The following is a 15,787-nucleotide window of genomic DNA, read 5'->3' as shown; positions in this document are numbered from 1 at the left end:
GTCATAGCGGTGCATCCCTAGTATTTACAATGGTGTTTTTTCATCACTGGTTTCCCTTTTCTTGTGGCAACAGGTCACAAATCATGCTGCTGTGATTGCACACTGGTATTTCACCAAAATATATTTGGGTGTTTTTCAAAAATGGTTTTCGAATTCTTTGTGGGTCTGTTTAATCTGAGGGAAATATGTGTCTAATACGGTCAAACATTTGGCAGGAGGTTAGGAAGTGCAGCTCAGTTTCCACCTAATTTTGTGGGCATTGTGCACAAAGCCTGTCTTCTCTTGAGAGCCCGGTCTGCCCACGTCAGCCTTTCTGCCTTTCTCAATAGCAAGGCTATGCTCACTGAGTCTGTACATAGTCAAAGCTTTTCTTAATTTTGGGTCAGTCACAGTGGTCAGGTATTCTGCCACTGTGTACTGTCTGTTTAGAGCCAAATAGCATTCTAGTTTGCACTGTTTTTTTGTTAATACTTTCCAATGTGTCAAGTAATTATCTTTTTGTTTTCTCATGATTTGGTTGGGTTTAATTGTGTTGCTGTCCTGGGGCTTTGTGGGGTCTGTTTGTGGACCAGCTTGCTTAGGGGACTCTTCTCCAGGTTCATCTCTCTGTAGGTGATAGCTTTGTTATGGAAGGTTTGGGAATCACTTCCTTTTAGGTGGTTATAGAATTTAACGTCTCTTTTCTGGATTTTGATCATTAGCGGGTATAATCGTAATTCTGCTCTGCATGCATTATTTGGTGTTTTACGTTGTTCACTGAGGATATTTTTTTCAGAATTCTACATGCAGATTCTCAATTTGGTGTTTGTCCCATTTTTTTCATTCTTGGTTGGTGAGCGGACCCCAGACCTCACAACCATAAAGGGCAATGGGTTCTTTAACTGATTCAAGTATTTTTTGCCAGATCCTAATTGGTATGTCAAGTTTTATGTTCCTTTTGATGGCATAGAAGGCCATTCTTGCCTTCTCTCTCAGATCATTCACAGCTTTGTGGAAGTTACCTGTGGCGCAGATGTTTAGATGGAATTAGATGGAATTTATATTTGTGGTCCTGGCAACTGGACCTTTTTTGGAACACCATTATTTTTATCTTACTGGGATGTACGCTCGCTCGCTCTCTCTCGCACTCTCTCTTGCGCTCTCTCTCCCTTCCCCCTCCACATTTTATTCTGTGGGAGAATTGTTAGCTGGGCACTCTCTTCTGTCCTCTGTATTTGTGAGAGTCTCCACTCCTCTGACCTGAATACTGCTTCTCTCCTCTGACACAGTGGGGAAGGCTTTGGCTCCGCTCCCCACAACTACAGGATTAATGCTGTTTACTGGAGACTCAAAACATTACCATCATGCATAACACAAATTAGATGGGGCATACCATGCCTAACATGATAGAGGGCTTACACAATACTATTTGTCATCACTAGGGCTGTTGCGGTGACCGTATTACCGCCACACTGGCGGTCATGACCACAGTATCATTCTACCTGACCGTTGAGTCACGGTAATCTCCTCTTACATGGAACCCAAACCGGCTGCACGCGTGCGCCGTCGTGCATACATTTATTTTGTCCCCCCACACCAAACGCGATCACGACACCCAGGTTAAAATATCAAAACAAACTCTGAACCAATTACATTAATTTGGGGACAGGTCGAAAAGCAATAAACATTTATGAAAATTTAGCTAGCTAGCTTGCACTTGCTAGCTAATATGTCCTGTTGAGCTAGCTTGCTATTGCTAGCTAATTTGTCCTGGCATACAAACATTGAGTTGTTATTTTACCTGAAATGCCCAAGGTCCTCTACTCTGACAATTAATCCACACATAAAACGGTCAACCGAATCATTTCTAGTCATCTCTCTTCCTTCCAGGCTTTTTCTTCTCTTGACTTTATATTGCGATTGGCAACTTTCATAAATTAGGTGCATTACCGCCACTGACCTCGTTCGTTTTCAATCACCCACGTGGGTATAACCAATGAGGAGATGGCACGTGGGTACCTGCTTCTAAAAACCAATGAGGAGATGGGAGAGGCAGGACTTGCAGTGCGATCTGCATCAGAAATAGAACTGATTTCAATTTTAGCCCTTGGCAACGCAGACGCTCGTTGGCGCGCGGGAGCAGTCTGGGTGCAATAATTGAATAACATAGATTTCTAAATATATTTTGCAACGCTCGCGCATGCGACGCGAGCAATATGGTCAGCCTATTATGCACTCTGTACATGCATTAGTAGTACCCAACTCGCTAACGATCATCAGGTCGCTAATAGCCTGGTACTCAGGGCTCTATTGTCCCTCTAACCACTCTGACGTCAATGCAAATGTGTTTGAAAATCACTTCAAACACTTATCATCAAAACAGTATTGGGCTTTTAAAACTCACCTCACTGTGATTGATACATTTGAAAGAGGTCAACTACAGGTTGAAAGTGAGTGGAAAACATGGTCGTTGTGGATGTTGTTTCAAAGCCTAAATTTACTGTGCTTTCTAAGGGGATTATTAGTTCAAAACACCCATATGCATATTAGAGCTTATGCATAAGCATAGCCCTATATCTGAGCCCAAGCCCAAGCCTGACCACCCCCCCCCCCGAATTAAACAAATTCTGATGTAGCCTACAACTATAGTGAATTTGTATTTGATTTTGAATAGCCTAGTAATATGGCATTTTTTTATATTTTCATAATTAGTAGGCTAATACATTACCTTTAGCTACAGAATATCTCTCCGCCGTGAGTTTAGTTCTCAAGATTCAATTGAGAATAGTCTGATGAGTGAAAATATGATCACTTGATGAGAGAACACCGTGTGCAGCCTGAGGCAAGGAAAAGAGTGCAAGCTATACTTAAAAAAAACAAATCATCAATAGCCTATAGTTGCATCATGCAGCCCATATATCTTTTGATTTTTAAGGCAGTCTAAGGTTTGTACAATAACTCTAAATCTAACATATAGGACCTATTTCAAATTATCACTTTTACGCTCAACATAGCCAATTTATTGCGCACACGCTATTTTATTTCACTAAGTTCAATTATATTCTTCTTACTATAAAATCCAGTAGTTGTTTCAACTAATTATTATTAATTAACTGGTTCCACAGTCTTTTTTTAGTTTACTCAAATTTTCAATCAAAGTGGCTGAAACTTGAAACTATTATTTGGACATCTTCACAAAAAAAGGCTGTAGAACTAGTTACAAACACACTGTGCTTTTGACATACAATGTTTTCAACATACATATTTGACACACATTGACATACATGATTGCATGTTCACAGATATTATTATTCAACTTTTTATTTTATTTATTTCACCTTTATTTTCTCTTTGGGCTAGACGTGCCGCTAGCGACCCACCTCGACAACATCCGGTGAAAATGCAGAGCGCGAAATTCAAAATACAAAAATAGTCATATTAAACATTCATGAAAATACAAGTGTCACACATCATTTAAAAGCTTAACCTCTTACATCTAGGGGGCAGTAATTTCACGGCTGGATAAAAAACGTACCCGATTTAATCTGATTATTAGTCCTGCCCAGAAACTGGAATATGCATATAATTATTAGCTTTGGAGAGAAAACACTCCAAAGTTTCTGAAACTGTTTGAATGGTGTCTGTGAGTATAACAGAACTCCTATGGCAGGCAAAAACCTGAGATGCTTCTGTTCAGGAAGTACCCTGTCTGAACATTTCTTGCCCTTCTTTATTATCTCTGTCGTTTACAAAGGATCTCTGCTCTTACGTGACACTTCGCACGTCAACAATGGCCTCTCATAGCCCGGGAAAAACAGGAATGACGTAATTCAAAGCCCTGGCTGAAGCACACGAGAGCAAAAGCTGAGTGGTCAGTCAATGGACTAAGCCTTAGGCGCGTGACACGCCCCGCCCCCGGCTTTCGGTTTTTTCCTCAGTTTACAGACAGGCAGATTCCCGGTCGGAATATTATCGCTTCTCTACGAGATAAATTGCATAAATATTGGTTTTAAACAGCGGTTGACATGCTTCGAAGTACGGTAATGGAATATTTAGAATTTTTTTGTCATATTTTGCGTCATGCTCGTGGCCGAGATTTAGCGTTGGGATAGTGTCTAGAACGCACGAACAAAACGTCGCTGTTTGGATATAACGATGGATTATTTGGGACCAAACCTACATTTGTTATTGAAGTAGAAGTCCTGGCAGTGTATTCTGATGAAGAACAAGCAAGGTAAGAACATTTTTCTTATAGGAAATGTGATTTTGGTGAAGGCTAAACTTGCAGGGTGTCTAAATAGCTAGCCCTGTAACGCCGGGCTATGTACTTAGATTATTGCAAAATGTGCTTCATCCGAAAAGCTATTTTAAAATCGGACATATCGAGTGCATAGAGGAGTTCTGTATCTATAATTCTTAAAATAATTGTTATGCTTTTTGTGAACGTTTATCGTGAGTAATTTAGTAAAATCACCGGAAGTGTTCGGTGGGAATGCTAGTTCTGAACGTCACATGCTAATGTAAAAAGCTGGTTTTTGATATAAATATGAACTTGATTGAACAGACATGCATGTATTGTATAACACAATGTCCTAGGTGTGTCATCTGATGAAGATCATCAAAGGTTAGTGCTGCATTTAGATATGGTTTGGGTTTATGTGACATGATATGCTAGCTTGAAAAATGGCTGTGTGATTATTCCTGGCTGGGTACTCTGCTGACATAATCTAATGTTTTGCTTTCGCTGTAAAGCCTTTTTGAAATCGGACAGTTTGGTTAGATAAAGGAGAGTCTTGTCTTTAAATAGCTGTAAAATAGTCATATGTTTGAAAAGTGTAAGTTTTCGGATTTAGAGGAGTTTGAATTTCGCGCCCCGCCCATCATTGGATATTGGAGCAGACGTTCCGCTAGCGGAACGTGTAGATGTAAGAGTTAACTTCTTGTTAATCCAGCCGCTTTGTCAGATTTCAAAAAGGCTTTACGGCGAAAGCATACCATGCAATTATCTGAGGACAGCGCCCCGCGTACAAAAGCATTAAATACATTTTCCAAACCAGCGTCACAAAAGTCAGAAATAGTGATAAAATAAGTCACTTACCTTTGAAGATCTTCCTCTGTTTGCAATCCCAAGGGTCCCAGCTACATAACAAATGGTCGTTTTGTTTCGATAAAGTCCTTCTTTATATCCCCAAAAAGTCAGTTTAGTTGGCGCGCTTGATTCAGTAATCCACCTGTTCCCCTCATTCAAAATGCATACAAAGGAATCCCAAAAGTTACCAATAAACTTTGTTCTAACAAGTCAAACAATGTTTCTAATCAATCCTCAGGTACCCTAATATGTAAATAAACTATAACATTTAAGATTGAGAATAGTGTGTTCAATACCGGAGATAAATAACGAAGTGCGCGCCCTCATCCACGCGTGCCACAAGACCACAGTCAAAATGAGAGCCACCATGAAAAACTATAAATTCTTGCTCATTTTTCAAAAAACAATTCTGAAACCCTTTTTAAAGACTGTTGACATCTAGTGGAAGCCATAGGAACTGCAATCTGGGAGGATTTCCTTAGATTTTCCCATAGACAGGCATTTCAATGGGTGGTCACTTCAAAAAACAAAAACTTGCTGCAGGGGGTGCTGTGATGTTGGCCGGGGTAGGGGTAGCCAGGTGGAAAGGATGGCCAGCCGTAGAAAAATGCTTATTGAAATGATCGATTATCGTAGATTTATTGGTGGTGACAGTGTTTCTTATCCTCAGTATAGTGGGCAGCTGGGAGGAGGTGCTCTTTTTCGCAATGGACTTTACAGTGTCCCAAAACTTTTTGGAATTAGTGCTACAGGATGCAAATTTCTGTTTGAAAAAGCTAGCCTTAGCTTTCCTAACTGACTGAGTATTTTGGTTCCTGACAAGTTGCATATCACAGGGGCTATTCAATGCTAATGCAGAACGCCACAGGATGTTTTTGTGCTGGTCAAGGGAAGTCAAGTCAAGGGTGAACCAAGGGCTATATCTGTTCTTAGTTCTACATTTTTTGAATGGGGCATGCTTATTTAAGATGGTGAGGAAAGCACTTTTGAAGAGCAACCAGGCATCCTCTACTGATGGGATTACATTTACATTTAACTCATTTAGCAGACGCTCTTATCCAGAGCGACTTACAGTAGTGAATACATACATTTCATACATTATTATTATTATTATTATTATTATTATTTTTTTGTACTGGCCCCCCGTGGGAATTGAACCCACAACCCTGGTGTTGCACACACCATGCTCTACCAACTGAGCCACAGGTCATTATCCTTCCAGGATACCCAGGCCAGGTCGATAAGAAAGGCCTGCTCGCTGAATTGTTTTAGGGAGTGTTTGACAGTGATGAGGGGTGGTCGTTTGACCGCGGACCCATTACGCATGCAGGCAATGAGGCAGAGATCTTTCAGATCCTGATTGAAGACAGCAGAGGTATATTTAGAGGGCAAGTTGGTCAGGATGATATCTAAAAGGGTGCCAATGGTTACGGATTTAGGGTTGTACCTGGTAGGTTCCTTGATCATTTGTGTGAGATTGAGGGCATCTAGCTTAGATTGTAGGATGGCTGGGGTGTTAAGCATGTCCCAGTTTAGGTCACCTAACAGTACGAACTCTGAAGATAGATGGGGGGCGATCAATTCACATATGGTGTCCAGGGCATAGCTGGGGCCTGAAGGGGTCTATAACAAGTGGCAACGGTGAGAGACTTGTTTCTTGAAAGGTGGATTTTTAAAAGTAGAAGCTTGAATTGTTTGGGCACAGACCTGGATGGTATGACAGACCTCTGCAGTCAATCTCTGCAGTAGATTGCAACTCCGCCCCCTTGGCAGTTCTATCTTGTCGGAAACTGTTATAGTTAGGGATGGAAATTTCCGAATTTTTGGTGGCCTTCCTAAGCCAGGATTTAGACACGGCTAGGACATCCGGGTTGGCGGAGTGTGCTAAAGCAGTAAATAAAACAAACTTAGGGAGGAGGCTTCTAATGTTAACATGCATGAAACCAAGGCTTTTACGGTTACAGAAGTCAACAAATGACAGCGCCTGGGGAATGGGAGTGTTGCTGGGGCTGCAGGGCCTGGGTTAACCTCTACATCACCAGAAGAACAGAGGAGAAGTAGGATAAGGGTTACGGCTAAAGGCTAAAAGAACTGGTCATCTAGTGCGTTCAGAACAAAGAGTAAAAGGAGCCAATTTCATGGCACGGAAGAATAGATTCAAGGCATAATGTAGAGGCAAAGGTATGGTAGGATGTGAGTACAGTGGAGGTAAGCCTAGGCATTGAGTGATGATGAGAAAGGTTTTGTCTCTAGAGGCACTATTTAAGCCAGGTGTTGTCACCGCATGTGTGGGGGGTAGAACAAAATGGCTAGCTAAGGCATATTGAGCAGGGCTGGAGGCTCCACAGTGAATTAAGACAAACATCACTAACCAAAACAGCAATAGACAAAGCATATTGACATTAGAGAGAGGCCGAGTAGCCGAGTGATCATAGGATCTAGTGAGTAGCTAGGCGAGCTGGAGGCATGGCGATTCAGACAGCTAGGAGGCCGGGGATAGCAGGCTAGCAGATGGGCCTCAGGGGGACGTCGCAACTGAAGAGCCTAATAAAACCCCCTCGGACGGTTACGGCGGCAGACCAGTCGTAATGGATCGGCGGGGCTCCGTGTCGGCAGCAAAGGGTCCAGGCCAATTGGCAAAAGAGGTATTGAAGCCCAGGAATTGTCCGATGGATCTCTTCGACTAGCCGGGAGATGGGCCTAGCTCCAGGCTATCTGGTGCTTGCTTCGGGACAGAGACGTTAGCCAGGAGTAGCCACTCGGATAGCAACTAGCTAGCTGTGATGATCCGGAGTAAAGGTTCTTAGCTTGTAAAACTATTGTAAAACTATTGTATTTATCATAGTGATCAAGGAGTAACATTAAAACAAAGTAATATTCCCCACCAACATTAGACAACTATACAGAAAACCCTAAAGTTGCTGAAATAATTGAATCATATCAGTGATGAGAAAATAGCCAGATTAACTGATGATTGACACAGACATGGTGGCGTAGTAGGAAGATTGGAATGCTGTGAACCTAAAGGTTGCGAGTTCAAATCCCAGATGCTGCTGGCTTGCTTCTGAAGCTAAGCTTCCGACCAGGTGGTGTTGGAAAGCCAGTAGGAGGTCCCCTTTTCTCTGGTCTAAAGAAATATCCCAGCTCACAATTGGCTCATTCATCCCTGTAACTATTCCCCAGGTCGTTGATGCAAATTAGAATGTGTTCTCAGTAACCTTACCTGGAAAAATAAGGGTTAAGAAATAAAGGTTGAATAATAATTACTCTATAAATGTGTATTTACAATGTAATCATGTACTGTATGTGAAGCTGTGTCAAATATATATGTTAAAAGCACTGGTTGTGTTTTAGTTAGATGCCCAAATAATAGTTGAATGACCATATGAGACAAGTTAAGCGAACATCATTTTATGTTCACTGAATTTTAGCCAACATTTTCTGTTTTTTTTTTGCCAGCTGAACATTTAAGTTCAGGTAACACTTTAACCGAAAAGTTGAGTAAACTAAAAAAAGCTCTGGATCCAGTTACTTAATTGTAATTAGTAATTTCTATTTAATGGCATGAAGTGAAAAAAAGGTTTTTGGTCAGAGCAAATCCATTTTTCATGGAATGTTATCATGGAACCTGTATACACTTGGATCAGTGCCTAGTGTCTGGTCACTCAGTAATTGTATTTGTTTGTTCATGAAATGCCAGAATGTAAACTGCTTTGAATCTAAGGCCATTCTGCTGAATCGGAGACATGGGTGATCAGATCCTGTACTATGTCAAGTCCGAGTCCGTGGGCCGTGCTGGGAGCATGTGTGTGTGGTCCAGTCAGAGTACAGTCTATGGTCCAAGGTCAATGTCCCCTGGGACTTTCGTTTGTGTGTCTGCATGTGTGCGTGCGTGCATGTTTGTGCATGCATGTTTGTGTACTGTATGTGTGTGCATGTGTTTGTGCTGAACGGCCAGAGTAGGAGATGAATCTTCCCATTAGTGTCATATGGTGAACAGCCTAATATCCTCAGGGCCAAACTTCAGCAGTCTAAGATCTACAGCACAGCCAAAATTAATTGGGAACCACTTCAGTAGCTTTTCACACATCAGCCACAAATATTGGAGTTTATGTCAGGGTTTTACAAAAGCCAGAACCTCGCACAGTGTAATTCCCAGCCACACTTCAAACGCTCAGGGTTCGGAGGAGCAACCGCTTATTGTTTAAACATCCAGCTCTTGTTGAGTTTAGCCAGCTGTACATGTTTTAGAGGGAATTCAATTGTAGGTAACAGTAGGTTGTGTGTGTGTGTGTCTGTGCGCTCGTATGTGTGTGGGTGTCTGTGCGTGAGTATGTGTGTGTTTCTGTGCGTGCGTGCGCTCGTATGTATGTGCGTGTTTGCGGGAGCACCTCCTGACCGGAGCTACAAACAGAACTCTCTCAGGAAACAGGAAGACTTATTTATTCAACTGGACTTCCATCCTGCCTTTCTCTCTCTCTGCTGCCAATCACCTAACAATACAATACAACAATGTAACAACACACACAAACCTCCACTTCAGAATGAGCTATGCTTAAGTGGGATAGTGATTGACATGATAACAGAGTAACCCACAGTATATGATCAAAGCAACAACAGCTGTCTTTAATGTCTGCTCACAGTACAACATTACCCCCACACCCACAGTACATGTCATGACCGAAGCTGTTACAGCTGTAATTATTGTCTGCTCAGTGCTCTTAGTACCTTGAGACACAATGTATGGCAGCATACAATACACAGCAATTGCAGTGTTGTGTTGGCACTAGTCTGCCCACCTGTGTCCTCTACCTACCTCTCCCCTACCTCTGACCTCTCTCACTGCTGACCTCTGGCCTGGGACCTGGCTAGAAACTGCTGGCTGCTTAACTCTGAGACAGGAGCAGTGGCCTCTGGCTGTGGTTGGCTGCTGCGTGTGCTGTGAACAAAAAGCGTTAGGCAAGTGGCACATTGAAAGCTTACCCTCGGACAGTCCACCTTCTTCCTCAGAACATGCTTTATATGATCAAAGGCTCCCATCACCATGAGGAGAGATCTAAGCTACCCTGGTCATACAGTAGCTGTCTCTCTGTCTATAGAGTACTCCACTCTTCACTCAATATCCACTCTCCCTTCTACTGTGTCCACTCTCTTAGCTTGCCCATCTTAGGATAGCTCGGCTGTCCTAACTAGGTTGTTATATAGTGAGGCAGTGCTTGAAAACCAACATATGGGAAACTCCAGAACTTGGAGAGAGGGTTGGAGAGAAACTGCCCCTACTATGTACTGTCGGGTCCATGGAAAGCCTATGTAGATTTCCAAACCTCAATCCTGGTATGCCAATCATTGTGTAACACAAAAAATCTGCACGCCCAATAATATATTAAAGTGAATGAGCATGCAGTGAATCGCAACTTCAAGGATAATGTTAGCCTATGGTAGAGTAAAGAGGTTGGGTTAATGGTGCAGGCCGAGTGTGTTTTAACGGAACAATTTAACAGCAGACACACATCATTAACTACAGACGAGTAATTTATCTGACGATAATGATTGTGCATTGTTCTTTTTTTGTTGTTGTGTGTAACACTTTTGACTGAATTAGCATCAGTTCCATCAGAGCGTTCAATCACTGCCGGTGGTCTACAGGCCTACTGTATCTCTAATGGTGCAGAAAACATGCCCTTTAGTAGTTTGAGTTGTGGTTTAATTCTTTGTCAGTCTGTCAGATTCATTCGACAGAGGCACTCAACTCATATATTGGATCAACAGGAAAACATTTAATTATTCTACTCTGGCTTTAAACAACTGAATAAGATTGTTTGTTTTCTAAGCAGTCCCTTGTTATAAATGAAAACTATCATAGTGACATTTTTTATGGCTACATTGGGAAAGGGGTGCAGTATATTTATTAGTGCTAGTGGTATTGTTTTATTCCCTTTGGCTGGCCAAGCTTGTTTATATGACTGCTGAGGTGACCAGCAGCTTGGGTTGGGCACAGAGTAGGAGACTAGACTACCCATACTGCACTGGTGTATTGTACTGTACACACATCTGGACACAGAGAGAGCCAAGCTCCTTCTGATTCTCATAACTCCTGAGTTATTCTCATCAAGCCAGTCAAAGGAAACCTGGGGGACACAATTTCAGGAAGTTTTCTTTGGCCCGAGACTACCAAAAAGTAGAGTTATGAAATGATGCCGGTCCATTTTTAGCAACGTCGGGTCTGTGGAAATCAAGGGACTGGGAGTGGGGATTGGGAACAGAGTGATCCTGGCTGAAAACACTAATGTTTCTAATGTTTGTGTCAGTCTGACATGGCACTGTCATTCACTGTCACTGATGATGAATATGATGGTCATTGTAAAATGTATGTAATATCTGATAGCTTCAAAACGGATAAAGAGTGTTATTTCCTTTCTGAAAAGAGAAACCCATTCAGAGTTAGCTGTGTATTCACGACTGGGTTTCATCATGATGGTACAGCATTGGTAAAAGTTGCCGTCTTTGCATGTCAATGAGTCCTCTTGACCATGTGATCTTTGGGAACAACACTGTTAGGTTTCACCTCTCTACACTCTTAGAAAAAGGGTTCCAAAAGAGTTCTTCGCCTGTCCACATAGGAGAACCCTTTTTGGTTCCAAAAAGGGTTCTTCTGTAAGGGTGCGTGCTGGTGGCAGGGAAGTCAGGCGCAGGAGATCGAACTTGGTATAAAACGGAGCAGTTTAATAAGTGCTCAAAAACTCTGAAAACCAAAATGTACAAAATAATACAAGTGGGTACAAAACCCGTCGCACACCAGAACATATCTTGCACAATGCTTACAAACAAACAATCACCGACAAGGACAATGAGGGGGAACAGAGGGTTAAATACACAACATGTAATGAATGGGATTGGAACCAGGTGGAATACTCTACAGATGTTGTAGAGGATGAACCTGCAGGAGCGAGTCACTGCTTTGATATTTGCAGAGAATGACAGGGTGTAGTCCATCTCTTGTCGAGGTTGAGCTTGAGGTCGACATCCAAGCTGAGATATCTGGCAGGCACGCAGAGATGTTTGTCGCCACCTGAGTATCAAAAGTAGCTGAGTGCCATCCACATAGCAATGATAGGAGAGACCATGTGAGGATATGACAGAGCCGAGTGACTTGGTGTATAGAGAGAAGAGGAGATGGCCTAGAACGGAGCCCTGGGGGCAGCGGCGGATTTATGTATGGGCGACATGGGCAGCTGCCCAGGGCGGCATCTTGCCGGGGGCAAAATCCCTAAAAGTTGGTTGGTGTATTCTGAAAGAAACAACAGCCTCTTTTGCTTCTGCTGCAAACCCTTTTCTAAGAAGAAAATTAATTGAGCAAACTCAGGACTGACAGACTGGGAACATGCTGACTTCACACGAAGTCACAACAGCAGTCCAGTACACCAAAACTGCATGAAAACATGGAAAAAACTGGCAATGAGGATAAAAAAGGGGAAACAACTGATAAGCATGAGATGGCACTAGGTGTAATAATATATATATATATATATATATATATATATATATATATATATATATATATATATATATATATATTACAGTATCAGTCAATAGTTTGGACACACCTACTCATTTTTATTTTTACTATTTTTACATTGTGAAATAATAGTGTTAAAAAAGTGTTAAACAAATCTTCTGTATACCAACCCTACCTTGTCTCAACACAACTGATTGGCTCAAATGCATTAAGAAGGAAAGAAATTCCACAAATTAACTTTTTAACAAGGCACACCTGTTAATTGAAATGCATTCCAGGTGATTACCTCATGAAGCTGGTTGACAGAATGCCAAGAGTGTGCAAAGCAGTCTTCAAGACAAAGGGTGGCTACTTTTGAAGAACCTAAAATATAACATATATTTTGATTTATTAAACACTTTTTTGGTTACTACATGATTCCATATGTGTTATTTCATAGTTTTGATGTCTTCACTATTATTCTACATGTAGAAATGTAGAAATTAGTTACAAATAAAGAAAAGCCATTGAATGAGTAGGTGTGTCCAAACTTTTGACTGGTACTGTATATACAGTGCCTTCGTAAAGTATTCAGTATTTTTCTTTCTGTCCCATACAGATTGCGAAAAAGTTGAAGAGATTTTTGATGTACCGATTCCATGGGTGTATGAGTTGATATATAAAATGACCAAAGAATCAATATTACGTGTTTTTCAGCTAAAATTATTGTACAGAATTTTTGCTACCAACAAAATGTTTAATATTTGGGGCATACAATCATCGCAGCTCTGCAGATCAATAGGCTATTTATTTTGGTATTGCCCTCAGGTACAAAATGCTTTAAATGCTTTATTATCCAAATGTTTAAAGTGTGTGTAGGTGACCTCATTCAACCGCAAAATGTCGGATAAAGCATACACTCTACAGTACTGTATTTCTACATCAGCATTTTTATGCTTTCGTTAACAAAATAATTATAAAAATACTCTTTCAAAATGCAGATGTTTATTCCCTTATGGATCCATAATGAATAAATATATCTGAATGACAGAAATATTGGAACAAAGTAGGCTAATGAAGGTAAACAAATTGTTGCTTACTGGAAAATACTTGTCACACCCTCACCTGTTTCACATGTCTTTGTGTTTGTCTCCTCCCTCCTCCAGGTGTCGCCCATCTTCTCCATCATCCCCTGTGTATTTATACCTGTGTTCTCTGTTTGTCTGTGGCCAGTTCGTTTTGTTCGTAGAACCTATCAGCATTTGTTTCCCTGCTCCTGCCTGTTTCTTGTTGCGATTTTCTAGTCTTTCCCGGTTTTGACCCCTGCCTGGCCTGACCCTGAGACTGCCCTCCGTTCCGGACCCTTACACCCTCTCTGGATTATTGACCCCTGCCTGCCTTGACCTGTCGCATGCCTGCCCCTGTTTAAGGAATAAACTTTTGTTTCTTCAACACTGTCTGCATCTGGGTCGTACCTTAAACGTTATAACACTCTTTCAAAATGAATGGAAGAGACAGCATTCAGAGGTCAAGACAGTGCTGCTCTGAGACAAGCATGGGGACTGGTCTTGATAAATCAACAAGCTTTTTATTTTCACTGAATCTCTGTTTGGGTATTGGTTAGACTACAATTAGGGTGTGGAAATGTTATGCTCTTAGTACTGTAGCCTACTCCCGACCGTCATGGCTTCCAAGTGACACAGTGGTCTAAGGCACTGCATGTCAGTGCAAGAGGCATCACTGCAGTCCCTGGTTCGAATCCAGGCTGTATCACATTCGACTGCGATTGGGAGTCCCATAGGGCGGCGCACAATAATAATAATTATTATTATGAATTCATTTAGAATTATATAAAAGCCCCTTAGATATTCTCACAGATCAGTTTTGCTCTAATGAAAAATGCCCCTTAGATATTAATTTAGAATCCTCCAATCCTCTAAATGTAATTTTTGGCGGAGAGTCACGTCAATTAAAACAAATATTTTCAGGTATACTGTAGGCCTACCGTAGGCAACATGAGTCTCACTAGTGTTGAGTAATGTGCTGTTAAAAGTGGTGTAGGTCTTATTTATTTAAAAAGCATATTGAAGTTAGAAGCAATAGGTTTTGAAGCAATAGCTTACCCGCGTATGGTCAACTATTTCAGCACCGTTTCGCGCTGCTCTGAGACAAGCATGGGGATTGGTCTTGATAAATCAATGTGATTTTTATTTTCAATGAATCTCCGTTTGGGTATCGGTTAGACTACAATTAGGGTGTGGAAATGTTATGCTTTTAGTACTGTAGCCTACTCCCGACCGTCACGTTGTACAGAGACATATTTTCCGTTCCATCCTAACAGGAACCCTGAGGGTTTAATTGAACATTTTTCTTGGAATAGAAACACTATAATATTAGTCAAATTAATTAAGCTAAATTTCTTAAAATCAATCCCATATACTATGTTCTTAAACAAAAGGTTTTAAATTCTCTAGCACAGCCAATATTGGGAGATCTGGAGAGACCGGGTCAGTCAATTACTAATATACTAATACTCTTAGTAAAAGTATTTATCTTCAACTCGCAATCTGTGGATTCTATTTGATAGATTCAAATTCTATGTTAAACATCACAACGTAGTTGAAAGATATATTGTGCATAGAAATCTGAAGAGGGTGGCCAGCAGAGATAGTTGTAATGGGAAGGAAGCTGAGGGGTGGGATGTGAAATTGGAGACAAGTAGGAGTGGAGTAATTTAATTGTATTTTTCTCGGGGGGGGGGGGGTTACTGTGTGTGTGTGGGGGCGGGGTCTTGGATGGTTGAGGTGCAGCTCTTGGGGAACTGTGAGGGGTGATCTTGGAGATCTGGTGGCCTGGTTCGGGTCCCCGTATTTGACCTTGTGGGAGATATGTCGACGTGCCCTTGAGAAACTCCCCAAATACAGGTGTGCCAGGCTTGTATCGTCATACCCAAGAAGACTCGAAGCTGTAATTGCTGCAAAAGGTGCTTCAACAAAGTACTGAGTAAAGGGTCTGAATACTTACGTAAATGTGAAATTTCTGTTTATTTTTATTTTTAATACATTTGCAAACATTTCTAAAAACCTGATATTGCTTTGTAATTTTGGGGTATTGTGTGTAGATTGATGAGGGGAAAAAAACATTTAGAATAAGGCTGTAACGTAACAAACTGGGAAAAGTCAAGGGGTCTGAATACTTTCCGAATGCACTGATGTCAAATGTAT

At 41.3% G+C, this 15,787-nt stretch overlaps 1 protein-coding gene across 2 annotated transcripts in view; it reads left to right on the top strand.

Annotated features, from left to right (window-relative positions):
- Positions 1-15,787, top strand: part of LOC115153051 (adhesion G protein-coupled receptor A3) — a 302,520-nt gene that overhangs the window by 51,501 nt on the left and 235,232 nt on the right. The window lies entirely within an intron of this gene.

Source organism: Salmo trutta, chromosome 18, assembly GCF_901001165.1.
Source record: "Salmo trutta chromosome 18, fSalTru1.1, whole genome shotgun sequence".
NCBI lineage: Eukaryota > Metazoa > Chordata > Actinopteri > Salmoniformes > Salmonidae > Salmo > Salmo trutta.
This window is presented reverse-complemented; position numbering and strand designations above follow the sequence as displayed.